General features: G+C 37.3%; 1 pseudogene; it reads left to right on the top strand.

Moving 5' to 3' along the window:
- The first annotated feature begins 6,751 nt into the window (after positions 1–6,751).
- LOC129688226 (U6 spliceosomal RNA) lies at positions 6,752–6,845 on the top strand (annotated as a pseudogene).
- The last annotated feature ends 295 nt before the right edge of the window (positions 6,846–7,140 follow it).

Here is a 7,140-nt window from a genome sequence, read left to right as displayed (position 1 = left end):
ACCCAGAAGCAAAAAGACACTCACGGTATATACTCACTCATATAAACATACAATATAGAATAAACCCACTAAAAGCTGTACATCTAAACAAACTAAGCAAAAGAGAGGACCCTAACTAAAATGTTCAATCCCCATCCTGAAAGGCAAAGAGGATGTACATCAGAAGAAAACGAAAATAGGAAACAACCTCGGAACCCGCTACAGAGGGCCTCTGAAAGCCAGAAGAAAACAGGAAACAACCTTGAAACCTGCCACAGAGGGCCTCTGAAAACTTCTGCAGTATAGACTGTCAAAGCAGATGCTGAGCCTGATGGCCAACTGATGGGCAGAGTGAATGGAATTTTATGTAAGAAGTGGGAAATAGTAAGAGCTGGAGGGAACGGGAACTCCACAAGCAGAGCAACAGAACAAGATAATTTGAACACAGGGAACTTCCCAGAGACTCATACTCCAACCAAGGACTATTTGTGGAGATGACCCAGAACCCCTGCACAGGTGTAGCCCATGGCAGTGTCCAAGTGGGTTCCATAGTAATGGGAAGAGGGACTGCCTCTGACATAATCTGATTGGCCTGCTCGTTGATCACCTCCTCCTGAGGGGGGAGCAGCCTTACCAGGCCACAGTAGAGGACAATGCAACCACTTTTGATGAGAACTGATAGACTAAGATCAGAAAGAAGGAGAGGAGGACCTCCCCTATCAGTGGACTTGGGGAGTGGCATGCATGCAGAAAGGGGAGGGAGGGTGGGATCGGCAGGGGAGGAGGAAGGGGCTCATGGGGGGATACAAAATGAATAAAGTGTAATTAATAAAAAAAAAATAAAAGATTAAAAAAAAAAAACTTCAAACATTCCAAGTATTGAACAAGTTTTTCAGATGGCATTTGACATAAGGACTAATAGATGTTAGAGTGTAAACTCTAAAAATACTTCGTTATAATTTTCATCAACTATTGAGTAGGTAAAAATAAGGATTAATATTTTTGCCTTTTTAGTTTTCTTTCAGTACTCTCTCAAAATCTTTAAAATTCCATGATCACAGTAACCATGAGATATATTCAAGTGAGTAAAATAATAGAAGGGAGACAACACCAACATTGATCTAATTTTAAGGTAATGGTGACCAGAATGTAAAATCCTGAGGAAAAATAGCTAAGGCCAAAGTGAAGAAAAATATCTCAGAGATTTATTTTGGATTATAGCACTCATTTTTCATAAAATACAACTGAAAAGGAAATATCTCATTATTCTGCTTTTATTGTTGTTGTTACATTTTGATTGGGGCACTGAAGCTTTGTTCATATAAAATAAAGATAATTAATTTGACTCAAATACATTCTTTGATAAGTACTAGAGAAATCTTTTTATTTTCTCCATAAATCAATTTCTTTACGTTTGTGGCCTGAGCTACAATTCTGAGGTGGATAAAACTTGAGGCTGACGCACAATGACATTTCTCACTTTACCAAGGTGAGCCTTACCAAGAAAGATATATTGGACCATCCAGCAGCCTAAAGAAGTTCTCTGACTAGTGTCCAGAAAATTTATTATTCTCAAATGTTAGGCCATAAAAAAAAAAATCCCCCCTGCCAAATGAAACAGCCCACAGGGGTTATTATTCATGATACAAGACATAAAACTTCCTCACACATCCAAATTAATAATCTCACAATTGAATTAAACCACATTCTAATTAATTAATTGGTACACATTAATTATGCATATAGTCTTGCTCTTGGTAAATTGATCTGGAAACTTTAAGGAAGAAACTAGTAACTCCATCTTCCTTGGAAAATATATTCTAAGTCTTCATGTCTCCAGTCTACATGAATCTCCCATAAAGTGACCTTGATTCATCAGAAGTATCAGAAAACTATGTGTTCCCTAAAAGTTATCATTACTATTTCTTCTCCATTTTGAGTGAAAGGGTTCTCAACTTTAATCACTTTGATTAATACCTCAGAAAAAGTAAGAAGTTCGTCTAGCTTGAATTCATCTTTTGGTACCTGGTTTTATTTGTTTGTTTCTGCTTGACAAAGTAAATAAATGATGTTTTCTGTCATATTTAACTGAATAATCATGTATATGCTCTCAGATTTCTAAGGGATTCTGAAATCAATTAACTTACAACAAATAAAGTGTTCAGTTTAGGCTGAGATATGCAAATCCCTAAATCTATTTTTGCCAATTCTATAACCAAGAATGTCTAGGGCCTTCTTCATAAATTGATTTCATGTTTTGTTAACTCTCAGAGTAATGTTGAAACTTAACACCAATGCTTCTATGTCCAAAGGTAGGTCATTGGAAAAAAAAATAGTCTATGTTAGGTAGCTGGCAATATTCATATCTTGTGCCTTATACCACTCCATTTCAATTTGGAAAAGTGTATGTGTCAATCTGGAAACAAAATATGACTGTCAAATAAAACTCCATAATTTACAATGGTTTCATTCTTTAAATTTTAATATATATTCAATATAATATATATCTATATAACAAATTCTTAAAAAAGCTTCTTGTTTATGAAGAAAACTGTAGTTAAACATAGAGACTGAAGTTGTGGCCAATACAGTTTGCAAGTAAAATTTGTTCACAAAGAAAGCTGAATCTTGCTAAGTTATTGTCCTCCAAACATGACAATATTTATAACACTACACAAATAATAAAAATAACCCTAAAGGATACTGCACTAAACCTTATATTAATGTAAAATTATTAGTGAAAAGCAAAGTGCAAATTGAGTTAAGAAATGTACCAACGGACCACGATCCCAATAGCATGAGAAAGTCAAACACTTCGTCCACTCCATAGGAAGTTTTAGAAATATCTGTGTTTTGCAGAGAGAGAGAGATACCATATATTCTCTTCAGGTAGTTGTGAATTATTGCCAAAGGAAAGCATAAATTTAGAAAAACTTAGGATGGTAGGAAGCAAGAACTATAAATCTCAACTTCCTGACAACTAAGGTTGAATGCTCAGCCATTGTATTTCATAAATAATTTTTCAAAGGAACAAACTTTAATTATATTTTTAAGTAGTTTAAAGTATTGCAATAATTAACTTCCTGATGTAGCAAATGACTTAACCAAAAATATAAATTCAAAGAGACAATAGAAATCCCAGTCAATAAAGCAAATTTTATGTGTGTACTGTATGTCTATGTATCTGTACTTTCTCATTAAATATAACTATACCATGAAAATGGTCTCCCCTTACTAAGCAACCAAAGAACCTGTCATGAGTTATTAAACTACAACACTACCATGCATTAGTGTTTTACTTGATATGAACAACATAAAATCTTCTAATACAAAAAAATTAAGTAACTACCATTTATGGAATCATATTCAAACATAAAAAAAATTATATCATCTTAAAGAATGTGACTAGAAGTCATGTTGTTAGGTGAGATACGTCAGACTCTCAAAAATAAATATAGAATTATTTTTATCATTTGTGAATTGCAGATTTTATACAGATATATACAAGATATATATAAGTGTGATATAATATCTATATGTAATGTAAAAGTAAAATTGAGACTATCAATTAATGAAAGGAACTTACTGGAGGAAGAGGAGAAAATAATGGGTCAAATTAAGTAATATACTTATATTAAAATGTCTTATAAAAACTCATCATTATTTCTAATAAATATAAAAATAAAAAGGCTGGCTTCACTAAGCAAGAAGGAGGACCCTGAGTAAGATGATTAGTCCTCATTCAGCAAGACAAACAGGATGGTCATTGGAAAAAGGAGAAAACAAGAAACAGGACAGGAGCCTACCACAGAGGGCCTCTGAAAGACACTACCCAGCAGTCTATCAAAACAGATGCTTAGACTCATAACCAAACTTTGGGCAGAGTGCAGGGAATCCGATGAAAGAAAGAGGAGATAGTGGGACCTGGAGAGGACAGGAGCTCCACAAGGAGAGCAACAGAACTAAAACATCTGGGCACAGGGGTCTTTTCTGAGACTGATATGCCAACCAAGGACCATTCATGGATATAACCTAGAACCCATGACAGCTCAATATCCAAGTGAGTTCCCTAGTTATGGGAACAGGGATTGTCTCTGACATGAACTCACTGGCGGGCTCTCTGACCACACACACACACACACACACACACACACACATACACACACACACACACACACACACACACACACACACACACACACACCAAGGGTGGAGCAGCTTTGCCAGGCCACAGAGGAAGACAATGCAGCCAGTCCTGATGAGACCTGATAAGCTATGGTCAGATGGAAGGAGAGGAGGACCTCCTCTATCAGTGGAAAGGGAGGAGGGCATGGGAGGAGATGAGGGAGGGAGGGTGGGATTAGGAGGGAATGAAGGAGGGGGCTACAGCTGGGATACAAAGTGAATATACTGTAATAAATATGAAAATATATAGATATAATTTAAAAACAAAACAACAACAACAACAAAAAAGGCTGGCTTCAGAAATGAGATTATACTATCTAGTTCTTTTTTTTTTTTCCTCTCCCTCCCCTTGATCCCAGTCTATCAGGTCTCATCAGAAGTGGCTACATTGATTCCTCTATGGCCTGGTAAGGCTGTACCCCCCTCAGGGTGAGGTAATCAAACAGCAGGCCAATCAGTTCATGTCAGAGACAGTCCCTGTTCCCCTTACTAGGAGACCCACTTAGACACTAAGCTGCCATGAGCTACATCTGAGCAGGGGTTCTAGGTTATATCCATGCATGGTGCTTGGTTGGAGAATCAGTATCAGTAAAGACCCCTGTGCCCAGATATATTTGGTCCTTGTGGAGCTCCTGTCCTCTCCAGGTCTTACTAACTCCCCCTTCTTTCATATGATTCCCTGCATTCTGTCCAAGGCTTGGTTATGAGTCTCAGCACTTAGAAAAACAAATAGGATGGACATTGGAAGTAGGAGAAAACAAGAAACAGGACAGGAGCCTACCATAGAGGGCCTCTGAGACTCTACCTAGCAGTGTATCAAAGCAGATACTATCAAGTTCTAAGGGGTAATCAAGCTTATAGCATTTGGGAGTTCATGGTATGTGACTGGCCAATAACGCCAAAAGATGTCATTGATTCTTGGCATTGGGCTTTTTATTATTTAGCCTCTGCTGACTAGTAAAAGCTAAGATTCTATGGCCACACATGTCCCTAGGAGAGGACCTAGTAGTATTATGCAACTAAACAGACATATTTCTAAACTGATTCTTAATGATTTATTGTTATGCCCATACATCAATGCATCTCTTGTCTGAGAAGCTTCTATGTGCAAAAGATGATGATCAACATGCTGATCAATATATGCAAAGAATAAGAGACTAAAGAATGTTCAGTCCCATAGAGAGTATATATACTGTATATACAGAGACACAGGGAGAGAGACACAGAGATACACCACACATACACACACAAACACACATACACAGAGAGAGAAGGAGACTACATGGCTCATGAAACATTGCAGAGGAGACAGTGGAAAAAGCACAAGAACATGAAGCAATGGAACACAAGAAAACAGTGTCTCCTGGACACAGCAGGAAAACCATACATATGAACTCAAAGTAATTGGAACCACATAAACAAATCCTGTACACGCTTAAAACAGGCAAAATGGCAGAACAGAAAGGAGAGTGAGGTAGGTAATCTCACCCTTATTAGGCAACTTTGTACAATTGCTACCTGCTGGGATAGGGATTAACTGTTTTCTCTAAAGGTGTAAGCCCCTGGCAAGTTGAACACAGTCTGGTGGAAGACCACACATCCAAGAACATTTGAGTAGCACAAACTGGTCTTGAAGGATTTAAAAAGAACAGACACAAAGTTGAGTGGGTAAGGAAGGGAAGTGGGGTGAATCTAGGTAGAGAGGGGGTGATTTTGGAAGAGAGCAAAAAGATATTAAGAACCACAGGAACAGAGAGTTTGAGTGAGTTTGTGTCTCCAAATGAAGCCAGAACCTACACCCATAAAATCTTAACAACATGACAGTCCAAACATGAGATGAACATGGCCAACAACAGAAACTATGCCAAGGGAGAAAAGGAGAAGATCCAGGAGGCCTAACCACACATTTTAACTGTGGCCATGAATTTGAAAGAGGGCAAGGAAGGGCATATGGGAGGGTTTGAAGGGAAGAAAGGAAAGAGAAAAATGTTGCAATTATGTTTTAATATCAAAACATAAGAAATATCAGTGGACTAGGGGAAGGTAATAGAAGGAGAAGAGGAAGGGAGGGTGGGAGTGGGAGGAGATGAGATAGGGAGATAAAGTGAATGGGATGTAAAGTGAATAAATTGTAATAAATAATTTTTTAGAAAAGAAAATAAGATAGGCTAGGGTCAGATGGAAGGGGAGGAGGTCCTCTCCTATTAGTGGACTAGGGGAGGGGCTTAGGGGGAGAAGACGGAGGGAGGGTGGGATTGAGAGGAGACCAGGGAGGGGCCACAGCTTTATTTATACAAAGTGAATATGTTGTAATAAATAATAATAATTAATAAAAAAGAAAAGAAATACAAATTAAAGATTTAATTAACAAAGAACACATTATATGAATCTCTCAAAGAACTGAAAAATTTGAAAAGTGGAAGTCCTATATCTTTTAACTCATTTTAAAAATATAATTCTTTAATTTAGAGAAGCTGGTAGTTAAAAGCTTTACGAATCATTTAAATAATTCCCTGAGAAGAAGAGAGAGATTACAAGAAAAAAAATGAGCACAATAAATAGAGCCATTGATGTGCTCACTTGGGCAGCATATATTCATATACTAAAATTGGAACAGTACAGAGATTAGCATGGCCCCTGGCAAGGATGACACCCAAATTTGTGAAGCGTTCCACGTTTAAAAAAAATATAGAACCATCAATACCTGCATCTGTATGTAACAAACATCCAAATGTGATGTAAAGTGTACACAGTACAAAATAGAGAACTTCAGTCATTCCTTCTTTTCTAGATACTCTAAGATCATCTCAAAATGTGCAAGTCATCCCTAGCTAAAATACATATGACTAGACCAATAGATGAATGTCATCTGTTTGAAAAGCCCCTCCCCTTTTTCTGCTATTCAGCCTCATGATCCATAGTGGCTTCCCTTATATTGTGTGGTTTGAATGAAAATGGCCCCACAGGATCATATAT

This window comes from Psammomys obesus, unplaced genomic scaffold (assembly GCF_907164565.1).
Source record: "Psammomys obesus unplaced genomic scaffold, mPsaObe1.curated_primary_1811, whole genome shotgun sequence".
In the NCBI taxonomy this organism is placed as follows: Eukaryota; Metazoa; Chordata; class Mammalia; order Rodentia; family Muridae; genus Psammomys; species Psammomys obesus.
Note: the sequence above shows the minus strand (reverse complement) of the source record. Positions and strands in the feature narration are given on the sequence as shown.